Source organism: Melanerpes formicivorus, unplaced genomic scaffold (genome assembly GCF_026170545.1).
Source record: "Melanerpes formicivorus ecotype bairdi unplaced genomic scaffold, bMelFor1.0.p_v2 SCAF_322, whole genome shotgun sequence".
Taxonomy (NCBI): Eukaryota; Metazoa; Chordata; class Aves; order Piciformes; family Picidae; genus Melanerpes; species Melanerpes formicivorus.
In genome coordinates, this window is record NW_027142674.1 from 217,501 (window position 1) to 227,500 (window position 10,000).

The following is a 10,000-nucleotide window of genomic DNA, read 5'->3' on the forward strand; positions in this document are numbered from 1 at the left end:
TGCACTGAGCCGTGCGGCAGGAGGTAGACGTGCTCCCCGCGGCCGGGCGGGCACTTAGCGCGCGGAGGCCTGGAACCGCGGGGTAGACGTGGTCCCCGGGACGAGGGCCGCCTGGTAATCGCCCGCCCCGGCCCCCAACCCCCCCCCCCCCGCGGCGGCGTAAATGAAGAGAGGCAGTCGGCATGAAACCTTCTTTTATTAAGTGTTGTTTTCATCGAGCGTCTTTCATTAAAGGTTGTGTTCTGAAGCAGTCTTTTCTTCAACAGCGCTGTTCTCCGGGGAGAAGGTCTGCCGGCATCTCTAGAAATCTCCCCCCCGCCCCTGACCGCCTCCCCCCCCGCCCCCGTTGCCGGTTTGCGCGGCGCCCCCCCTCCCGACGTTGCCTCTTGCCGCTACCCCCCGCCCCCCCCCCGCTGCCGGTTTGCGTGGAGCCCCCCCTCCCGACGTTGCCTCTTGCCGCTACCCCCGCCCCCCCCCCGCTGCCGGTTTGCGCGGAGCTCCCCCTTCCCGCCGTTGCCTCTTGCCGCTACCCCCCGCCCCCCCCCCGCTGCCGGTTTGCGCGGAGCCCCCCCCTTCCCGCCGTTGCCTCTTGCCGCTACCCCCCGCCCCCCCCCCGCTGCCGGTTTGCGCGGAGCCCCCCCTTCCCGCCGTTGCCTCTTGCCGCTACCCCCCGCCCCCCCCCGCTGCCGGTTTGCGCGGAGCCCCCCCTTCCCGCCGTTGCCTCTTGCCGCTACCCCCGCCCCCCCCCCGCTGCCGGTTTGCGCGGAGGCCCCCCTTCCCGCCGTTGCCTCTTGCCGCTACCCCCCGCCCCCCCCCCGCTGCCGGTTTGCGCGGAGCCCCCCCTTCCCGCCGTTGCCTCTTGCCGCTACCCCCGCCCCCCCCCCCCCGCTGCCGGTTTGCGCGGAGCGCCCCCCGCCTGCCGTTGCCTCTCGCCGCGGCCACCACCGCCCCCTCCACACCCCCGGGCCCCCGTTACCGGTTTGCGCGGAGCCCCCCCTCCCGACGTTGCCTCTTGCCGCTGCTGCAGCTCCCCACACCCCCCGGCTCCCAGTTAGCGGTTTTGCGCGGAGCCCCCCCTTCCCGCCGTTGCCTCTTGCCGCTACCCCCCGCCCCCCCCCCCCGCTGCCGGTTTGCGCGGAGCCCCCCCGCCTGCCGTTGCCTCTTGCCGCGGCCGGCCACCGCCCCCCCCACACCCCCCCCGGGCCCCCGTTACCGGTTTGCGCGGAGCCCCCCCTCCCGACGTTGCCCTCTTGCGCTGCTGCTGCCACCCCCAGCTCCCCACACCCCCCGGCTCCCGTTAGCGTTTGCGCGGAGCCCCCCCTTCCCCCCTTCGCGGGCTGCCGCTTCCCTCCGGGCTGCCCGGCTGCTCTCTAACCCCTGCGACCGAGGCGGCGCTGTTAGGGCGGCCGTGCCGGTGCCCCTTGCCGCAGCTAGCCTCTCGCCGCTGCCCCTCCCGTCCGTCGTCCCCCGTCCCCAAAAAACTTGCTGCTCTCCACGCTGGAGCCTGCACGGGGGGAGGTTGCGCTCCGCTCCTCCGGCCCTAAAGCCGCCCTCGCCCGCCCCCCCGGCTTGCCGCTTGGCTCGGCTGCCCGCCCGCCCGCTAATCCCCCCAACGCCCCCACCCCAAAAACACCCCAGCCCTACCGCATGCCGCTCCCCCCTCTCCCCGCTCTCGCTGACCGCTGCCACCCCCCCCCCACCCCTCCACCCCCCGAAACAAACCCCCCAGCCCTACCGCATTGCCGCTCCCCCTCTCTCCCTAGCCTGCCCCCCCCCCGCCGTCGCTTGCTGCCGCCGCTGCCGCCGCCGCGCGCCACCGCCGGTACCCGCCTCGGTCTGGTGGCGCGCGCTCGGAGATCCCGGCTACCCATCCGTCCGTCCCTCCCTCCCGCCCCCGCCCCGGGGGAGGGCCCGGGGCAGCGCGGGCAGGCGGGGAGCAAAAAAAGGCGCGGGCGCCAAAAAAACGTCGGGGTCCCGGGGGTGGCGGAGGGGGGGCGGCGGCGGGGGCGGCGGCGGGTACACGGCGCCGGGTCCAGGGCGCCGGGTCCAGCCCGTCCCGGGGCGGGGACAGGTGGTGTCGTCCGTCCCCGCTCCCCGTAACCTGCTCTGAAGCATCCGCTTCCCGCCGCGGTTCGCCCTCCACCCCCCCGCCGCACACGCAGCTGCCGCTTCCCGCCGCCTCTGCCCCCCGCCCCGGGATCAACCACCCGCCGGGTCCAGCCGGTCCCGGTCCCGGGAACCTGCTCCCGGGGCCAGCCGGAGCCACGCCCCCTCCTCTGACGCTTCCAGCTGCCGCCTCCCCTCCCACCCCCCAAACTCACACTGGCCCTCGCCGGGCCCGCCCACCCGCCTACCTGCTTGCCCGCCGCCGCTGGGTGGCGTGCCGGACACTCTCGCACACAGGTACACAGACAGGGACACAGGGACACAGGCACTCAGGCACACAGGGACACAGGGACACAGGGACACAAGGACACAGGGACACAGGCACTCAGGCACTCAGGCACTCAGGGACACAGGGACACAGGGACACAGGCACTCAGGCACTCAGGGACACAGGGACACAGGGACACAGGGACACAGGCACTCAGGCACACAGGGACACAGGTGGCGGGCCGGAGGCCTCTCTCCACTGTGTGGCAGGGGTCCAAGAGCCACCCCAGCCCAACCCAGAGGGTCTTTTGCACCTCTCTAGAGGCCACCCAGAGACCCCAGGCCGCAGCAGAAGCCTCCCCCGCATGCTCTGCAGGCTTCCGACCCACCCCAGGCCGCACCAGAAGCCTCCCCCGCAAGCTCTGCAGGCTTCCGACCCACCCCAGGCCGCAGCAGGAGCCTCTCCCGCACGCTCTGCAGGCTTCCGACCCACCCCAGGCCGCAGCAGAAGCCTCTCCCGCACGCTCTGCAGGCTTCTCAGCCACCCCAGGCCGCAGCAGAAGCCTCTCCCGCACGCTCTGCAGGCTTCTCAGCCACCCCAGGCCGCACCAGAAGCCTCTCCCGCACGCTCTTCAGGCTTCTCAGCCACCCCAGGCCGCACCAGAAGCCTCCCCCGCACGCTCTGCAGGCTTCTCAGCCACCCCAGGCCGCACCAGAAGCCTCTCCCGCACGCTCTTCAGGCTTCTCAGCCACCCCAGGCCGCACCAGAAGCCTCCCCCGCACGCTCTGCAGGCTTCTCAGCCACCCCAGGCCGCAGCAGAAGCCTCCCCCGCACGCTCTGCAGGCTTCCCACCCACCCCAGGCCGCAGCAGAAGCCTCTCCCGCACGCCCTGCAGGCTTCTCAGCCACCCCAGGCCGCAGCAGAAGCCTCTCCCGCACGCTCTGCAGGCTTCTCAGCCACCCCAGGCCGCAGCAGAAGCCTCTCCCGCACGCTCTGCAGGCTTCTCAGCCACCCCAGGCCGCAGCAGAAGCCTCTCCCGCACGCTCTGCAGGCTTCCGTCCCACCCCAGGCCGCACCAGAAGCCTCCCCCGCACGCTCTGCAGGCTTCCGTCCCACCCCAGGCCGCACCAGAAGCCTCCCCCGCACACTCTGCAGGCTTCCGTCCCACCCCAGGCCGCACCAGAAGCCTCTCCCGCACGCTCTGCAGGCTTCTCAGCCACCCCAGGCCGCAGCAGAAGCCTCCCCCGCACGCTCTGCAGGCTTCTCAGCCACCCCAGGCCCCAACAGAAGCCTCTCCCGCACGCTCTGCAGGCTTCCGACCCACCCCAGGCCGCACCAGAAGCCTCCCCCGCACGCTCTGTAGGCTTCTGACCCACCCCCAGGCCCCAACAGAAGCCTCCCCCCGCACGCTCTGCAGGCTTCTCAGCCACCCCAGGCCGCAGCAGAAGCCTCTCCCGCACGCTCTGCAGGCTTCTCAGCCACCCCAGGCCGCAGCAGAAGCCTCTCCCGCACGCTCTGCAGGCTTCTCAGCCACCCCAGGCCGCACCAGAAGCCTCTCCCCGCACGCTCTGCAGGCTTCCGACCCACCCCAGGCCGCACCAGAAGCCTCCCCCGCACGCTCTGCAGGCTTCTCCGCCACCACAGGCCGCACCAGAGGATCTTTTGCACCTCTCTGGACGCCACCCAGAGACTCCAGGCCGCACCAGAGGCCCCCCCCCCCAACCATTTACAGGCTGCAGTGCCAGCCTAGGCCCCGCTGGCAGCCTCCCTTGTCTGCTTTGGAAGGCCTCCCATCCACTCCAGACCTGCCTGGAGGCCTCCCTCGACTGCTCCCGGGGCCCTCGAAGCCACCCTAGGCCTTTCTGGAGGACCTGCTCGACCGCTCGGGCGGCTTCTGACGCACCCTCGGCCATCCGGCGCCCAGCAGCTCCCAGGGCCAGGCACCGGCCTCCCCCTCCGGCCGCCCCTGGGGCCGGGGGTGGCTCGGACTCGGCGCCCCCAACGTGTCGTCCCGTCCCCCCCCCGCCCCGCACCGCCGAACATTCGCTGCAGCCGAGGGCTTGCCGCTCGACGCCTACCCCACCCGCCCAGCCCCCCGCTGCGGCCCGGCGCTGCCCCGGCCGCTGCGCCCCGCCTCTCATCGCTCCCCCCCACCCGGCAACCGGCCGCCGGGCACGGCAAGTCCCAGGGCAGGGAACAGGTGCTGCCCGGGACCCCGTGCTGGCTGCCGGCTTCCCGGGGCTGCCCCGGGCACGGACAGGTCGCCCCCCCGCCCCGGCGAATGTTCACCGAACCGGCTGCCGGCTGCCTTCGAGCACCCCCCCGCCCCCCGCCACTATCGTCCCCCCCCGCCCCCCCCTCCGCCTCCGCTGCCGCTTCTCCCCGCACCGCCTCCACTGCCTCCCCCCGCCGCCGGCGAACGAGTCGGCGGATCCGTAGGGTGCCGGGAGCCCGAACGGCGAGCGGCTCCGGCTGCTGCCGGGACCGCGGGGATTCGAGCCGCTCCGGCCGCGGCCGGGACCCCGTGCCGGAAGCCGGCATCCCGGGACGGCCCCGGGACGGCCCCGGTCGCCGGCCGGGTGACGTTCAGCGAAGCGGCTGCCGGCTGTCTTCGAGCCCCCCCCCCCTCCGCCTCCGCTGCCGCTTCTGCCCGCACCCCCTCCACTGCCTCCCCCCCGCCGCCGGCGAACGAGTCGGCGGATCCGTAGGGTGCCGGGAGCCCGAACGGCGAGCGGCTCCGGCTGCTGCCGGGACCGCGGGGATTCGAGCCGCTCCGGCCGCGGCCGGGACCCCGTGCCGGAAGCCGGCATCCCGGGACGGCCCCGGGACGGCCCCGGTCGCCGGCCGGGGTGACGTTCAGCGAAGCGGCTGCCGCCAGTCTTTGGGCCTCCCCCGTGCCGGGGCCGCGGGGATTCGAGCCGGTCCGGCCGCGGGCCGGGATCCCGGGCCGGACGATGGCTTCCCGGGCCGGTCCCGGTCGCCTCCCGGGTGACGTTCACCGAAGCGGCTGCCGGCTGCCTTCGAGCCCCCCCCCCCCCTCCGCCTCCGCTGCCGCTTCTGCCCGCACCCCCTCCACTGCCTCCCCCCGCCGCCGGCGAACGAGTCGCCGGATCTGTAGGGTGCCGGGAGCCCGAACGGCGAGCGGCTCCGGCTGCTGCCGGGACCCGCGGGGATTCGAGCCGGTCCGGCCGCGGCCGGGACCCCGTGCCGGAAGCCGGCATCCCCGGACAGCCCCGGGACGGCCCCGGTCGCCGGCCGGGTGACGTTCAGCGAAGCGGCTGCCGGCTGTCTTCGAGCCCCCCCCCCCTCCGCCTCCGCTGCCGCTTCTGCCCGCACCCCCTCCACTGCCTCCCCCCGCCGCCGGCGAACGAGTCGGCGGATCCGTAGGGTGCCGGGAGCCCGAACGGCGAGCGGCTCCGGCTGCTGCCGGGACCGCGGGGATTCGAGCCGCTCCGGCCGCGGCCGGGACCCCCGTGCCGGAAGCCGGCATCCCGGGACGGCCCCGGGACGGCCCCGGTCGCCGGCCGGGTGACGTTCAGCGAAGCGGCTGCCGCCAGTCTTTGGGCCTCCCCCGTGCCGGGGGCCGCGGGGCTTCGAGCCGGTCCGGCCGCGGCCGGGATCCGGGGCCGGACGATGGCTTCCCGGGCCGGTCCCGGTCGCCTCCCGGGTGACGTTCACCGAAGAGCGGCTGACGGCTGTCTTCGAGCCCCCCCCCCCCCCCTCCGCCTCCGCGGCCGCTTCTGCCCGCACCCCCTCCACTGCCTCCCCCCCCCCGCCGCCCGCGAACGAGTCGCCGGATCTGTAGGGTGCCGGGAGCCCGAACGGCGAGCGGCTCCGGCTGCTGCCGGGACCGCGGGGATTCGAGCCGGTCCGGCCGCGGCCGGGACCCCCGTGCCGGAAGCCGGCATCCCCGGACAGCCCCGGGACGGCCCCGGTCGCCGGCCGGGTGACGTTCACCGAAGCGGCTGCCGGCTGTCTTCGAGCCCCCCCCCCCCTCCGCCTCCGCTGCCGCTTCTGCCCGCACCCCCTCCACTGCCTCCCCCCGCCGCCGGCGAACGAGTCGGCGGATCCGTAGGGTGCCGGGAGCCCGAACGGCGAGCGGCTCCGGCTGCTGCCGGGACCGCGGGGCTTCGAGCCGCTCCGGCCGCGGCCGGGACCCCGTGCCGGAAGCCGGCATCCCGGGACGGCCCCGGGACGGCCCCGGTCGCCGGCCGGGGTGACGTTCAGCGAAGCGGCTGCCGCCAGTCTTTGGGCCTCCCCCGTGCCGGGGCCGCGGGGCTTCGAGCCGGTCCGGCCGCGGCCGGGATCCCGAGCCGGACGATGGCTTCCCGGGCCGGTCGCCGGTCGCCTCCCGGGTGACGTTCACCGAAGCGGTTGACGGCTGTCTCCGAGCCCCCCCCCCCCCCCCCTCCGCCTCCGCGGCCGCTTCTGCCCGCACCTCCTTCACTGCCTCCCCCCGCCTCCCGCGAACGAGTCGCCGGATCCGTAGGGTGCCGGGAGCCCGAACGGCGAGCGGCTCCGGCTGCTGCCGGGACCGCGGGGATTCGAGCCGGTCCGGCCGCGGCCGGGACCCCCGTGGCGGAAGCCGGCATCCCGGGACGGCCCCGGGACGGGCCCCAATCGCCTCCTGGGTGTCGTTCACCGAAGCGGCTGCCGCTGTCTTCGAGCCCCCCCCCCCCTCCGCCTCCGCTGCCGCTTCTCCCCGCACCCCCTCCACTGCCTCCCCCCGCCGCCGGCGAACGAGTCGGCGGATCCATACCGTCCCGAGAGCCCGAGGCGGCGGCACCCAGTGCGGGTCCGGCCGAGGCCGGGACCCCGTGCCTGTCGCAGGCTTCCCGGGACGGCCCCGGAACGGCCGCGGTCGCCGGCCGGGTGACGTTCTCCGAAGCGGCTGCCGGCTGTCTTCGAGCCCCCCCCCCCCCCCCCTCCGCCTCCGCTGCCGCTTCTGCCCGCACCTCCTTCACTGCCTCCCCCCGCCGCCGGCGAACGAGTCGCCGGATCCGTAGGGTGCCGGGAGCCCGAACGGCGAGCGGCTCCGGCTGCTGCCGGGACCGCGGGGATTCGAGCCGCTCCGGCCGCGGCCGGGACCCCGTGCCGGAAGCCGGCATCCCGGGACGGCCCCGGGACGGCCCCGGTCGCCGGCCGGGTGACGTTCAGCGAAGCGGCTGCCGCCAGTCTTTGGGCCTCCCCCGTGCCGGGGCCGCGGGGCTTCGAGTCGGTCCGGCCGCGGCTGGGACCCCGTGCCTGTCGCAGGCTTCCCGGGACGGCCCCGGAACGGCCGCGGTCGCCGGCCGGGTGACGTTCACCGAGGCGACTGCCGGCTGTCTTCGAGCCCCCCCCCCCCCTGCCGGAGCCGCGGGGATACGAGCCGGTCCGGCCGCGGCCGGGACCCCGTGCCGGAAGCCGGCATCCCGGGACGGCCCCGGGACGGCCCCGATCGCCTCCTGGGTGACGTTCACCGAAGCGGCTGCCGGCTGTCTTCGAGCCCCCCCCCCCCCCTCCGCCTCCGCTGCCGCTTCTGCCCGCACCCCCTCCACTGCCTCCCCCCGCCGCCCGCGAACGAGTCGCCGGATCTGTAGGGGGCCGGGAGCCCGAGGCGGCGAGCGGCTCCGGCTGCTGCCGGGACCGCGAGGCTTCGAGCCGGTCCGGCCGCGGCCGGGATCTCGTGCCGAACGTCGTCTTCCCGGGACGGACCCGGGAGGGCCCCAGTCTCCTCCCGGGTGACGTTCACCGAAGCGGCTGCCGGCTGTCTTCGAGCCCCCACCCCTGCCGTGGCCGCGGGGATTCGCCCCGGTCCGGCAGCTGACGGTTCCCTGTGTCGGACGCCGGCTTCCCGGGACTGCCCCGGGACAGCCCCGGTCGCCTCCCGGGTGACGTTCACCGAAGCTGCTGCCGCCTGTCTTTGTCCCCCCCCCCCCCCGTGCTCTCCCTCAGGCGGGAGGTAGACGTGCTCTCCCTCGGCGAGTAGACGTGCTCTCCCTCGGCGAGTAGACGTGCTCTCCCTCGGCGAGTAGACGTGCTCTCCCTGGGCGAGTAGACGTGCTCTCCCTGGGCGAGTAGACGTGCTCTCCCTCGGCGAGTAGACGTGCTCTCCCTCGGCGAGTAGACGTGCTCTCCCTGGGCGAGTAGACGTGCTCTCCCTGGGCGAGTAGACGTGCTCTCCCTGGGCGAGTAGACGTGCTCTCCCTGGGCGAGTAGACGTGCTCTCCCTGGGCGAGTAGACGTGCTCTCCCTGGGCGAGTAGACGTGCTCTCCCTGGGCGAGTAGACGTGCTCTCCCTGGGCGAGTAGACGTGCTCTCCCTGGGCGAGTAGACGTGCTCTCCCTGGGCGAGTAGACGTGCTCTCCCTGGGCGAGTAGACGTGCTCTCCCTCGGCGAGTAGACGTGCTCTCCCTCGGCGAGTAGACGTGCTCTCCCTCGGCGAGTAGACGTGCTCTCCGCGGAGATCGCGCTTGTCGCCAAGGGGTCGCTGTTGCGCTCTGCCTCCGCCTACGTCATCGTACAAGCCGGCGTGATTTCTGCGACCTGCCGCTGGGCGGAGGTCGGCTGGTTGTGCGCTCGCGGAGCTGACGGCCCTCCAGTTCCGTATATGAGGGAACAAGCGACGCCGAGCACTCCCAGGGCAGCGCTGCCGAGCGGCTGCTCCAAGCCACCCGCCAGGCGGCTGGGCAGGGGTCCGTCTGGCTTCTCGGTGGCTTTCGCCCGGGTCAGAGAGGGGACCCGCGGGGCCGAACAAAGGCGCGGCGGTTTGGAGCGGCCGCTGGCGCACCCTCAGCGGTGTTGGATGGGTTTCGCTCGTCCGTGAGCCGGAGCCCAGCCCGGGCTCGGCAACGAAAGCGGGGAAAAGAATAAAAGTTGACGAGTGGCTGGCGCCGGCCACTGCCGAAGTGTGGAACCCCCGAAGCGAAGTTTGCCCGGTGGGGCACGGGGGCAGAGAAAGCCGGGGAGACGTGGTGCCGGCGTCGGTCCCACCAAGAATGGCAAGCAAGCCCGTCCAGGCACGGCGAGAGAGAGCCCGGTAAGGGGCAGAGAGAGTTCCCAGCACTGGACCCTCTTCACGGGGGTTCCCCCCCATGGCCAAAGCCGCAGCCCGCGGGGGCACGGCATCTAAGGGAAAAGCCAGCGGCGGTGACTGGCCACTCGTATGCTATGGAGCCCGGCATGGGGGGAGGAGGGCAAGCCGGTGCCCCAGCACGGCTTCCTCCTGGCTCCAGAGGGGCGCCCCGTGATGGAGATGTAACTCGGTGCAGCTTGAGGGAAAATGCAAGCCCACATTTTGGGGAGGCAGAGGTGCCCTGTGAGCCGGTGCGGCCCGGTGCAGCTTGCCCCCCCCCCCCCCCATCTCTGGAGGGCGCCCCGTTTGCTCCTCCGGCGTGTTGCCCGCACGCCGAGCCCCGTGCCTGCTGGCTGCTCCCGAGGGCGGTGGCGGGTGCGCGTGGCTGTGTCTGTCCCAGAAGAGCGAGGGCCGTGGGGCCTCCGCTGGCTTCCTTTCCTTCTGTCCTTGTTGATCGATGAGGCCTTTCGGGTCGCGTCGGAAAGGGCCCCCGGCCGGCAGGGCAAGGGCGGTCTTCCTTTCCACTTCGCTTCCCGTCGCGTGTGAGGTGTCGTCCTCGTTCCCCCAGCCCC